The sequence below is a fragment of the Podarcis filfolensis genome (assembly GCF_964270895.1).
Source record: "Podarcis filfolensis genome assembly, chromosome: 2".
In the NCBI taxonomy this organism is placed as follows: domain Eukaryota; kingdom Metazoa; phylum Chordata; class Lepidosauria; order Squamata; family Lacertidae; genus Podarcis; species Podarcis filfolensis.
The window spans coordinates 107,980,095-107,994,120 of record NC_139605.1 but is presented as its reverse complement, the minus strand read 5'-3'; the positions used below and the strand labels follow the sequence as shown (position 1 = coordinate 107,994,120).

At 45.9% G+C, this 14,026-nt stretch overlaps 1 protein-coding gene across 4 annotated transcripts in view; it reads right to left on the bottom strand.

The window, feature by feature from the left end:
• CA10 (carbonic anhydrase 10) overlaps positions 1–14,026 on the bottom strand; it is a 354,321-nt gene that overhangs the window by 58,411 nt on the left and 281,884 nt on the right. The gene's annotated exons all lie outside the window — the stretch shown is intronic.

Here is a 14,026-nt window from a genome sequence, read left to right as displayed (position 1 = left end):
GAAGATAAGACTCCCTGGAAAAGACCCTGATGTTGGGAAGGCACAAGGAGAAGGGGACAAGAGAGGACGAGATGGTTGGACAGTGTTCTTGAAGCTACCAACATGAGTTTGATCAAACTGCGGGAGGCAGTGGAAGACAGGAGTGCCTGGCGTGCTCTGGTCCATGGGGTCACAAAGAGTCAGACACAACCAAACGACTAAAGAACAACAAAGTCCTCATACGGATTCCCTAGTTATGGCACAGAATTTGGATCTGATCGGCACATAGTTTTGAACACAGACAGTCTGATAGTGAGGCCAATCAGATTCAATCAAAGTTCACCATCTTGTACCTGATCCTGCCACGGTTTCTTGTTATCAATGCCTGGCTCGATAACCCTGTGGTGCGTTGCCGGCACAGCAAATATTAGAACAGGCCTTGGAGGACCAATGTTAAAATAAAAATTGAAAAGTTGTAATGGTGAATTCATTAAGTTACCCCTGAATTATTGTAAAACTGAAAGCTTCTGCCTCTGGGAGTAACATCCTCTTTAATTAAAGACACGTCATCCCTTAAGCAAGTAATAGCAATCCTTTAGCAACTGAAAACAATTCAGGGAAAATGCATATTTTATAAGCGACACTGGAAGTTTAGAGTTTTCAGTATCTTAATGGCCCAAAGGGAGAAAATCGGGAAACTTCTTTCTGAACGGGTGGGGGGGTGTGGGAACAGGAGGAGAGAAATATCCCTTTCTGTTTTGTGCTGGCAAAGTTTAAAATTCTGATCCCTAAAGGGAACTAGAATCTGTTATGTGACAGACTGTTCTTGCATCCCTCGAATAAACAGAACAGTTGGTAGCTGAACAAATAAATAAGGGGAACAAAACAGGAAATTACCCAATTGGACTAATTTAATCAACACTTAAAGCAACAATACATTGAGTAGTTATAGTTCTTTCCTTAGGGGCAAACTCTGGATGATACATGCAGATGCATGTAAGAAAATTGACCATCACTTTTGTTTTTTAAGTCAACCCTTAACCCTTTCCACACCAGTTGCATTTCTGCTCTAAATCTCTTCGCCCGTCCAGCTGTCCGTCCCCCCGCCACCTCCTGGGGGTTTCACTTGGTGAGGAAATAATTAAGAACCCCATCCCTTCTCTTTTCTCTATTCAAAAAGAGGCAATTCATTAAAACAAAACAAAAATGCACATGTGACCTGCATTTGGCTCTTTTAAATGCCATTCTAATAGCAACTTATAAAATGTTATGGGCAGAGGTGTAGTTATTTGATGAAATGCTGGAAATCTGACTACTGCCTCTCACTTTATTTTCTTAATTGAACAAGGCTCCCCCCCCCCCAATTTGTCATTTATTTTTCTACTGGAGATGCTGCCGAAGTCTAGGCTTGCAATATGAACTCCCAACAGATCATAGTGCTGGCCTAATGCCCTTGAGTTCTTTTGTGGTTCAGAGTTTAATCTGAGCTGGAGAAGAACTCCTCCCTTCCAACCCTGCCCTCACTTACCTCACTGTGGTGATGGCTCCAGCAGATGAGGTGAAGTGGGAGGTCTTAGTCCAGGGGTCAGCAAACTTTTTCAGGAGGCGGCCGGTCCACTGCCTCTCAGACCTTGCGGGGGGCCAGACCCACCCTCTCCCGAAAGCACCCCCTTCCTGAAAGGACCCCCCCTCCGCCACTCATGCCGCTGCCGCTGCTGCCGCTGCCTCGCCTTCGGCAATGTCGGTGTCATCCTCTGGCCTGGGTGATGGAGGCAGCCTCCATGTCAATGCCGCTTCCTCCTGCTCAGCTCTTCCCACTCGGCCACTTCCTCCCACTTGGCCACCTCTTGGTGCCACCCCTTCCTTCCCGCTGAGGCGGCTGAGCAGGACGAAGCGGATGAGCAGGAAGAGCTCAGCAGGAGGAAGCAGCGGTGGTGGTGTGGAGGCCGCATCAGCGTCACCGTCCACCCAGAGGCGTCCACGGCTTCTGCTTGGCTGCAGGAGATTCCTGCAGCCAATTAGAAGCAGTGTCACATCAGGGAAGTCAGTCCCCGTGTGGCAAGGTCTCCACACCGTGCCGGTTTAGTGTGGGGACTGACTGAGCAGGCAGCAGGGTCCGCAAGGTTCGTGGGCCGGATTGGCGAGCCTGGCGGGCCACATCCGGCCCTCGGGCCTTAGTTTGCCGATCCCTGTCTTGGTCCCTTCCTTCCAGCCTTCCTGGCATATGAAGCATTGCTAGAATGCCTGCATGAAGCCCTGAGAAATGTGGTTTTCCTAAGGCTTTCTGCACATGTTGCTTCACACATTAGGGAAAAGGGGACAAGCAGTGACAGCAAGTGCAAGAGATCAAGGTCTCCTTCACCACTGGAATACCCACAAGCGAAGCATTAGGAGGAAGGAGTGAGAAGACAATATGAAGCTGCAGCCACAGGAAATTGCTCCCATGGGGGCTCATTTAAAGTGAATTTGTAACACTCTGAGGAAAGGGGTCCCTCTATCCACTTTTTAAACTAACTGCTGGGCCCAGTCCTAATTGGGCCTGATGGAGCTTACTCATCTCTTATTTACCCTGTGTATTCTACAACCAGGAGATAAAGAAGCATGGTAATAGCAAATGCTTTGGTGGTAGCCTTCAGTACTGCGTAGAATTCTTTCACACAGAAGCCTCATCCAAGTGACAATCCTGGCCTACATAAGGCAAACTAATCTCACGGCAGGTATCCGTTACTGTAAATTTGCAAAAGGGACATGAATTGCCCCTTGTTCCCTTCATTGCAACTTAAACCAGGAAAGGATTACTAAGATAATGTGTCTGAAACTTTTGGCTAACTTAGGGAAATTCCATCTAAGTATTATGTTCTGCCTTCTTAGAATCTGAATTTCATGGTGTCATGTGGAACTTCCTAGTTCCCTCAGGTTTGGGCTCGAGGGTGGTTAGGCATTGGGTAAGCCTATGTTTAAAGGAGGGTAGGTTGTAGCCTCTGCCTGCCCCTCCTCAAAAAGGGAATCCTGTTAAAGGGATCCAGGGGTGTGGATCCTGTCTGATGCCTGGACATGGGCTAGGGCCATGCCATGACCCCAACGGGGACTCCTTGGGTGCCCCTATTTGATGTAAGTCATAGGGCACCCCTATTGGTGGTTTGCGCTTAGTTGGACTCCCCGCAGATGAGCGGGAGTCGAGATATAGCCTGGTTTCACCCAGCGCCTAAGCCAAACCAATAAAGTTGTGGCCTATTTTATCCCATAAACCTAAATAGGTTTATAAACCTAAATAGGGAGCCAGTGTGGTGTAGTGGTTAAGAGCAGTGGACTCGTACTCTGGTGAACTGGGTTTGATTCCCCGCTCTTCCACATGCAGCTGCTGGGTCACCTTGGGCCAGTCACACTTCTCTGAAGTCTCTCAGCCTCACTCACCTCACAGAGTGGTTGTTGTGGGGGAGGAGGGGAAAGGAGATTGTTGGCCGCTTTGAGACTCCTTAGGGTAGTGGGATATCAAATTCAAACTCTTCTCTTCCAAATATTTGTTTCTGTGTGTTTATTATCAAAGGGAACTGCAGGCCCAGGGCCTTGGCACACCATGTATCTAAAGCTTTTGGCTAACTTAGGGACATCTAAATGCCAAGTATTGTTTTCTGCCTTCTTAGAATCTGAATTTCATGGCGTCATGTGGCACTTCCTGGTCCCCTCATGACACTTGCAATGTCAAGACAGGGGCTCAGAGAAGTTTACTGCTGGTACATCACAGTGAGAAGTGACAGATAAATGTGCTGAGAATGAAAGGCAACTGACCCCACAGGTCACCTATATACAATTCTGGATCTTCTCCAGTCTGAACAATTTATTGTGAGGACTTGTTCTGGAACCACTCTGCTGAACTATACAATGCAATGCCGCACACTCCCTGATCTGGCTTTCCAACACTGTGCCACTGCCTGTTACTGAATGACACAGGGGAAAGACAGTGGAGAGTTTGGTGTGCTGCAGGTGCAATGGCGGAACCAATCTGAAACACCTCAAACTGCACCTGTACCCTGCTAATTACACTGGTATGTTGGGTTACAAACACTTCGGGTTACAGACTCCACTAACCCGGAAGTAGTACCTCGGGTTAAGAACTTTGCCCCAGGATGAGAACAGAAATCACGTGGTGGTGGTGGTGTGGCGGCAACAGCGGGAGGCCCCATTAGCTAAAGTGGTACCTCAGGTTAAGAATGGTTTCAGGTTAAGAACGGACCTCCAGAACGAATTAAGTTCGTAACCAGAGGTACCACTGTATTATTATTATTATATATTATTATTATTATTATTATTATTATTATTATTATTATTATTATTATTATTTTGCCCAATATACATTCTCTTCACAAAGCAATTTCCCCTAACACATTTTTGTATATTATTTCTTAATATATGCACACTTTAACCCAACACATGCATTTGTGTACACATCACTTGGCTGGAGAACTGCATTAAAAAATTAGAGGAAAGTGTGAATTCTGAAGAAGGGCCACGTTTCGGTTTACTTATTATTTCAGAACGTGCAAATTAGGTAGATGCATGTTTAAACATCTTCCTTCATCCCTAGCAGGCTTCGGGATAAATATCTGGCAGGCTAGTGCTCTACTAGATGTTAACAACAGGATGCTCATGCTTGGGAATATTTCCTGAAGCTTGGAAAACCTAATCACGGAAGACATTTGTAGGAAGAATCAAGTGAAACTTGCCTTTTCATTTTGCTACAACTGAAAGTCTGAGCCTTTCCCAGTTTCATCCGCTTTCCCATAAAATGCATGCTTAGCCCCACAATATGAAACATAAATCTTTCCCCGAAAGGCACTCGCTTCGAATTTTTTACTTGCTATTTCAAGTGAGTAGAAATAAGGATGTCTGTGTCATGAATCCTGAATGTACGTGGCACAGAATTGATTCGTGTCCACAGGAGCTTGGATATCCTATAACTCTATTTGCATAATGAAATCTACGTAGGGAATCCAATGTTTTTTATTCTCAACTAGCACTGTGACAGGAGCAATATTACAGGGAAGAGCCTGGGCTCCACGATGACACTCATCACATAACTGTAAAACCAGTGCTAATAAAGAAGATGTACAACTGCAGTCTAAAGGAAAAGGGGAAGGCAGATGAGAACTCAGTCAGTGAGGTGGTGGAGAACTACTTTTGTGCCTGAAGGGGTTCAGGAAACCCTCGATGCCACATGACGGACCCAATGACTTGAATGGGGCCAATTTCTGAAAAGGTAACAGTAAAGGGACCCCTGACCATTAGGTCCAGTCGTGACTGACTCTGGGGTTGCGGTGCTCATCTCGCTTTATTGGCCGAGGGAGCCGGCGTACAGCTTCTGGGTCATGTGGCCAGCATGACTAAGCCACTTCTGGCGAACCAGAGCAGCACTTGGAAACGCCGTTTACCTTCCCGCCAGAGCGGTACCTATTTATCTACTTGCACTGTGACATGCTTTTGAACTACTAAGTTGGCAGGAGCAGGGACTGAGCAATGGGAGCTCACCCCGTTGCGGGGATTCGAACTGCCGACCTTCTGATCAGCAAGTCGTAGGCTCTGTGGTTTAACCCACAGCGCCACCCACGTCCCTTTTAATTTCTGAAAAGGGCACGCCAAAATGTGAGCCCTGCTGCCTCAGATGATCAAAACCCATGTGAGGACCAATCCTCAAAATACCTTGCAAATGCAAGCATACCTCTCTCCATGGGATGCGGGTGGCACTGTGGTTTAAACCACTGAGCCTCTTGGGCTTGCTGATCAGAAGGTCGGAGGTTCGAATCCCCATGACAGAGTGAGCTCCCATTGCTCTGTCCCAGCTCCTGCCAACCTAGCAGTTCGAAAGCATGCCAGCGGAAGTAGATAAATAGGTACCACTGCGGCAGGAAGGTAAATGCTCTGTCCAGGGGTACTTTACCTTTTTTTAAAAAAACTTTTTCTTCTCTCCACTGTTGGTTATCCTGCCCCCACCACCCAACTTTAAAGGGCGAGGGGAAAAAAAAAGAAAAAGCTTACTACAGTGGTACCTCAGGTTAAGAACTTAATTCGTTCTGGAGGTCTGTTCTTAACCTGAAACTGTTCTTAACCTGAAGCACCACTTTGGCTAATGGGGCCTCCTGCTGCCGCCGTGCCGCTGGAGCACGATTTCTGTTCTCACCCTGAAGCAAAGTTCTTAACCCGAGGTAATATTTCTGGGTCAGCGGAGTCTGTAACCTGAAGCATCTGTAACCTGAAGCGTATGTAACCCGAGGTACCACTGTATTGTGAAAGAAGGGAAAGGAGTGGGAAGGAGTCCAGTGGGCAAATGGGGTGATGACAAGGAACCCTAACCACACTGCGGATTACACCATTCAAAATGAGAGTTCTGAGCGTCCTTCAGACCAAAACAGCCCCCTCCCCATGTGCCAATCCCTTTGCTGGTGGCAAATTGGGAGGCAGTTGTTTCAGGGGCTCTGATTCAACACCCTCCCCCATTTTGCAGGGGAGGGGCTTGGGTGCAAGTTTCTAAACAAGGATTATATCAGTAGGTCATGGAGATGTGTAAATAGAGGCGCCTTTGTCTTTTAAGCTGATATTACGAAACTCAGTCCTACAGCTCCGTCTAACAAGAGAAGTACGAAGAGCAACAGTTACAGTGTCCAACAGTCTGCTCTAACCAGTGATATTTTGGTTGGCATTTTGAAACTGCTATCACTTTCCATTCTCCTAGACTTTGGGCTGGTTCATTAACTGCGGTTTGTTCCACCCATTTTTAACCTTCTAAAACTGACGGGTCGTTGTTCTGTCCCTGCACACTTTACATATATATTCGCACTTGCCATAACTGACAATAACTCTTAATGGAAGATAAAAATCAAGTAAATTGAGTTCAACACAGTAATTAGTTCATATTTGCATCTGCAGCCTTTTTTTAATTACCTGTCAACAGATTAACAATTAAAGTTGTATAATATGGAGATTGGCTTTGTTTTAGACAAAGGAGTTTATAGAGATGTCAAGGCAAAGATTCTGCAGAAACTAGTCTGCTGTTGCTTGCACACGCTTCTTCTTCTTCTTCTTCTTCTTCTTCTTCTTCTTCTTCTTCTTCTTCTTCTTCTTCTTCCTCCTCCTCCTCCTCCTCCTCCTCCTCTTCTTCTAAACCTATGTTGCTCCCTACACTGGAAACAGCTGCCCCATCCCATTTCCCCCCCTCCTCTCTTTCAAATTTCATGAGTGGAGTATTTGCAGGAAGAAGCTTCCATTCTTTACCTATTCCCACAGGGATCCAGCTTTCCCTAAGCTTATACACATTCTGCATTTGTCCATTGCTGACTCCAGCTTGTTAATTTGGGCAGATTCAGAGCTGAATGCTCTCTAAAGTCAAGTCCTTCTAAGATGAATGTATACAAAATGGATTCAGGTTTTTCATTTATATAAAAGATTCCCGTAATTGACGACTGCTTTATGAACTGAGATATCCTCTACACAAGTAATTTTCTCAAGCAATCAAATACTTCAGATATCTTTTCCCAAGATCATATTCATTCACCTTTTCTCTCTTTGAATTTTTTCATCTTGTAGATTCAAAAGATGGGTGCACAGGAAGCAGTTTGTTAGCACTGCAATAGAGATGAATGCTCTTATCGCACAGATACATATTCCATTTGGTCACCCAACTACTCTGCTTAAGCAAGGATACTTTTAGGGGCAAAAGAAGAGGCTGATTGACAGGTAAACTAGCATGATTTCAAATGTTCAATTAAGGTTAACTCAGTTCACTGTGCTTATTAATTAATTCACTTGCTAATTTATATAAATGTCTTCAAATGTAGCTATCTACTACATTTATTGTGCAACCCCAGGAGTGTCCATTCAGAAGTAAGTCCCACAGAGCACCATGGGGCTTATTCCATGTGAGTGTGTACAGCATTGCAGTCTTAAATGCATTGTACATGAACAGATGTATGTTGTTGTTGTTTGTTGTTGTTTAGTTGTTTAGTCGTGTCCGACTCTTTGTGACCCCATGGACCAGAGCACGCCAGGCACTACTGTCTTCCACTGCCTCCCGCAGTTTGGTTAAACTCATGTTGGTAGCTTCGAGAACACTGTCCAACCATCTCGTCCTCTGTCGTCCCCTTCATTTTCTGCCCTCCATCTTTCGCAACATCAGGGTCTCTTCTCATGAGGTGGCCAAAGTATTGGAGCCTCAGCTTCAGGATCTGTCCTTCCAGTGAGCACTCAGGGCTGATTTCCTTAAGAATGGATAGGTTTGATCTTCTTGCAGTCCATGGGACTCTCAAGAGTCTCCTCCAGCACCATAATTCAAAAGCATCAATTCTTCGGCGATCAGCCTTCTTTATGGTCCAGCTCTCACTTCCATGCATCACTGCTGGGAAAACCATAGCTTTAACTGTACGGACCTTTGTTGGCAAGGTGATGTCTCTGCTTTTTAAGATGCTGTCTAGGTTTGTCATTGCTTTTCTCCCAAGAAGCAGGCGACTTTTAATTTCGTGGCTGCTGTCACCATCTGCAGTGATCATGGAGCCCAAGAAAGTAAAATCTCTCACTGCCTCCATTTCTTCCCCTTCTATTTGCCAGGAGATGATGGGCCCAGTGGCCATGATCACAGATGTATGTAAATGGATGCTAATTTAAGCTCGCCTATTGCCTGATGCTGAAGTTACAGTCAACATGAAAGCCATGGATGGGAATCAGCTAGCCAAGAAATGGATTTCCTGCACTTCACAATCAATCTATGCTGATGGAGCACAAGAACTTCCACGGTCCACCTTGGTTAGCATGTTGGCTAGGACTCTTAGACTTTGGGTCAGTCCTGATCCTGTGTCAAGGAGCTGTCAAGGAGCCAGGTCATCCACAGGCACACACACAGAAGGCATGGAATACAATTAGTTTTGTTTTGTTTTTTAGCAGAAATAAAAAACACAGCAATGTCCCCTGGTTAGTCTTAACTCAACGGAGGCATTGCTGAAACTAAGCTCTAGGCATGCCCTCTGGACCTGTCTGGTGCACTGCTCAGCAACGTGCAGGGCCCTTCTGGAGCAAGGGGTTAGAGGGGAAGGAGAGTCAGCAGGACTGAGACTGTCTGCATGCATGCTGTGACTCACAGCTTCTAATCCTGTCCTGGATGACCCTCCTTCTCCTGACCCCCCTTGATCATTCAAGTCTCCTGCTTCTTTTGGCTCCCAGCTCTTCCCTTCTGCTGATTACTCCTCAGTGTCCCATCACCAGGCTCCGGGCCCTAAGACGTCATCTTCAGAGCCCTCCCTGGGGGCCTCTTGGGCTGGTGGCTCCCAGTTCTCCTCCTTATCCAACCAGGCCCTGATATCCTCTCCAATGGTTGTGTGTGCATCTTAAACACATGGTGAACATCCTGCCCTGCTACTGCAGAGTTTGAAGACCAGATGCCAGGATGAATGAGAAGGTAGGATAGGGATGCCGGCAAAATGGTTTGGTTGGCCATTGCTTGTATCTGTTATTTGATGCATTTGAGCCATACATTTAATACATACAGCACCATCTTGGAAGCACCACTGCAACCACCAAAGCAGTAGATATAAGAGACAGATTTAAAGGTTAACACATTTTGGACAGCTTTACTGTCCCATAAAGTCATCTTTTTTTTTTTTTTTTTGGCCATCCTTCATTTGCTTCCTAAAATATCACAGCTACCTCTTGATTTGCATTTTATCTCTCTAGCTATTTAATACATTGCCATGTTGACTTACATTGCTGAATTTGAACATTCATTTTTAGTCCACAGAGGTTTTGCTATACTGCCCTTACATTAGGCATATGTTCCCTCTTCTGGCTCTTTCCTCCAAGGCTCAATTTTCTATGTTAATAAGCTTATCTCTGAGCTCAAATACTTAAGACTGACCTGTGTCATTTCCCATTGAAAAGCTCCAGAATGTAATGCAGATAGCCTGTGGCAAATTGCAGTTCTGAAATTCAGCAGGAAGAATGCTGAAATCCATTCAACGCCCCCCTTCCAAATGCAAGGCATCAATTGTAGGATGGGAAAAACAAACTCCAAGAGTTTATGATATAGTTTCCCTCTTGGTTACGGTACTTAGTGTTAACTACAGTGTTGAATTCTGGGTAACTAGAAGCCTATCTCTTAAGCACTTAAAAACAAGCAGGAATTTACCCACACTTAAGAGGGCATTAATTGGGATTTTTTCCCCAGACCAATGTTGTGGTTGAATTAATTTTGACCCCCCCCCTCACCTCCCTGAGAGGATTACTTCTTTTATTCATACTCAGCAATATATTCCTGGCAAAGTACACCAGGCTTTTAACCCAGGAGCGGGTGGTATTTGAATATGCAACACAGACTTAAAGCACGTGAGTCCCCATCTCTCCTTTAAAAAGATGAATGCTAAATTCAGCGAATATGTTCACTGAGTTGTATCCATCAAACACATCCTGTCAAACACATCCTCCCTCTCCCCCTCCATTTGTTCTAGCCCTCCCTCCACCGAGCAGATCAGGGCATGGGGGCGTGTTGGGTGCATGGGGAGAGCAACCCCATTGTGCAACCACAAGTCCTTGCACTAATGGTAGGGATTTGGGGGGTTCAACCATAGCGTGTGAAATCAGCACACGGGTGTCAGAAGTTCGAGTTGTACGTAATTTCATGAAAATACTGTTTCTTGACTTTGTCAGGCAGTCACCTACTTTTGGAAAACAAAGACAATGATTGCCATCCATTTTAATAACACAATTTGACAAGGCTGCAATTAATCTACTGCTCTTTACATATCTGTTGTTCTGCGATGCCAATGAAAACGGCAGGCGTTAATTGACTTATCACTACTTGGTGATAGATGGCATAGGCTGCAGAGCGGCTATTCATCTTCAGCAGAATAAACTCCTGCATTGCTAGAACCTTTTGGTGCATCAGAAAGAATAACAACAGGATATTGAAAGAGCCTTTTGTACATATTTGTAAGAGGATGTACGTCTCTTATTACCATATTTGTTTGTGCTCTCAGGCACATCCTATTGGGAACGGCTCATGATCATATACTGGGGTCCAGCAGACCTTAAACCAGGAACCGACCGCTTTATATTTTTTTGCTGAGGAACATCCTGCTCAACAAAGCATTCCCTGACCACTGATATCGGCTGAGGTATTTTGCTGGTCACTGTGGGGGTTCAGGAAACTGGAATACTGCATTTTTTAATATTGTTTTATGATGTTTATGATCAATTGCATTACCCTGAACCCTTCTTTTAAATTCTTCTAGATCATGGTATATGAATGAATGAGTGAATGAACAAACACATTCCCGGTTTCTCCTGATGCATGAAACCAACATCCTAAAAGCATTAGAAACAGGCTGGGGTCTCTCATCTAAACAATACATTTGACCTCACCCACTGATTTCTCCTAGCCCCTGATGACCCATGGCTGGCTGTAAAATCTCATAAAGATCTCCACCTTCCTGCTTATTGGAACCATCTTGATTGTCTCAGCAGACTTCCCCCTCCAAGGTCATCTGACTCACTGCTTCTTCTCTAGACTCAATCCACTAAAGTCCATATTGAGTCTGGGACTTGACCACTGCCCTGAACTGCCCCATGTAGCAATCACACAGAGTCCCCGGACGTTTCACCGTCTATTGATCCCTGTGCCACCACTTTATTTCTCTCTGCCACCACCCAGGCCCTACCTGGTACAATACTGAGTCCAGTCAGGGTTAAATTGGAACATAAAATTCTGTTTATTTATTGCAGATTAACAAGCATGTCGTTTCATAAATGGTATCAGTCAATTACAATCATGGGGTGCCTATCCAGTCCTATAACTTCCGTTACCTGCTCTCACTCTCTAAACCAGCTCTCAGATATTTACTTGTCTTCCTAGCCCCTAACTGTTCCTGATGCAGCTTATTTCACGACACTAACTCAACCTACCCACTGACTTTATCCCAATTCACTCCCACTCCAACCAACCACCCAACTCCCAAAGAACTCCCCCTTCGCCCCTCCCAGAGCTGGTTTTATAGTCCCTCTGACTCCACCTCTGGGTAACCTGTTTAACTATTTCACCTCCAGCACTCTCATATGTTAACGTCACACCCCACTAAGCAGCAATGCTGCTGTTGTTGGGAGGGCAGCACCACAACACCACATCCCTCTGTTGACTATGCCTGATGCACCCTCCTCCAATCCCTCTGAGTACAAATCTTCCAGCATTATGATAGGCCTGTTTACTTAATGGCTGGCTGGACTTCTGTTCTAGCATGACCTTCCATCTGATGGTTTGCTGGGTCCCATACTAAATATGGGCAGATGCCAGCCTCCTCTCCTGATGCTCTTTGGGTGGACTGGATTCCTGACAAGACTGCCCAGAGCTCTGGTGCAGACTGAAAGCTTCACTGAAACAAGTAAGATAAGCATACAAATCCCACTCATTTCTCTGAGGCAAGAGATTATCTTGATTGATTTCATTACGGGTCCTTCTTTGCTTGTGAAGAACAAACAAACAAAAACCACCCTGAGAGTCTATAGATAGACCTATTAAAATGCATAGAAACTATTGTGTTTCCTGCTGTAAAATGGCAAGACCTCTGAAATTAGAAAGGCACTTGACTCTACAGCAATGACTCTTTGCCTTCCACCCCAGTGTCCTGTCTTTAGTCTTCCACATCAACATGTCTGCTCAGGAATGCTCTGCTGTGTCCTGCAGAGGAATCTTGGGTATATTCAAGGGCACAGCTGAAGCCTATTGGGTGCATTCTCAACTAACACTGGGTGATGGGGAGAACCAGTAGCTGTAGATTGCAGAGAGTTAGGGCAGAGGAAGGGGGATTGGTGGAGGCAGTCCACCCTGGGTGTCATCACTGAGGGGGGTGACATTCAACTCACTGCCTATCCGAGCCATCGGGGGAAGGGGCGGAGCTGCGCCGCTTTGCCAGCGGCCTTCCCCCTTTGTTTTGACAGCTCAGGGAAGGCTTGGGAGTCGTGGGCAGGTGGCTTGCTATTGTCCCCCATTCCCAGGCTGCTTCCTGGGGAGGGGGGAAGAAGAAGAAGAAGAATAGTTTGGATTTGATATCCCGCTTTATCACTACCCGAAGGAGTCTCAAAGCGGCTAACATTCTCCTTTCCCTTCCTCCCCCACAACAAACACTCTGTGAGGTGAGTGGGGCTGAGAGATTTCAGAGAAGTGTGACTAGCCCAAGGTCACCCAGCAGCTGCATGTGGAAGAGCGGGGAAGCGAACCTGGTTCACCAGATTACGAGTCCACCACTCTTAACCACTATACCACACTGGAAGCCTCCCTCGAGCTGTCAAAAGGAAGAGGGAAGGGAGGAAGGCTGCTGGCAAAGCAGCATGGCTCCCTCCTCCCCGCCCAGGAAGCAGCCTGCCATGGGTGGCTCGCTCCACCCCCAATGGGTGGCTTGCTCTACCCCCATGGGCAGCTTGCCCCTGAGACGCTCGCCCCGCCCCATGGCCCATGCCCCCGGGTGCACAGCATATGCACCGCTCCGGGTGCCAGAGCAGGTAGCTCTGCTTCTGCAGAGAGATATTGGTTGTGGTTGGCAAGCTGTCTTGCTGGGGAGTTGGCCCACCACACACCCATTGCTGATCTTCTCTTTGAGGAACCCCTGATAAGCTTCCAGGGAACACAGTTTGAAAGCAACAGGCCCACCTCTGTACACCCTTTAACTATTTCTTTCCATGGTTTTGAGTTGCAATAAGCACATCCTTGTCACCAGGGGCAAAGCGACTGATCCCAGAAAGAAAACCAAGCAAGCTGCATGAAAAATAGAACAATAAGCAAGTGTAGCTAAATGTGCATAGTGTATTCTAGTTACAGAATTTCTATGTTTCCATTACATAACTGATGGTTTCTGTATTTCGCAAAGTGCAGAAATCCTGCACAGAAGTGCAAAGTTCAGAAATTCTGATTCCAGAAAGAAAACCAAGCAAACTGCATGAAAAATAGAACAATAAGCAAGCTTAGTTAAATGTGCATAGTGTATTCTAGTTGCAGAATTTCTGTGTTCCCATTACATAACTG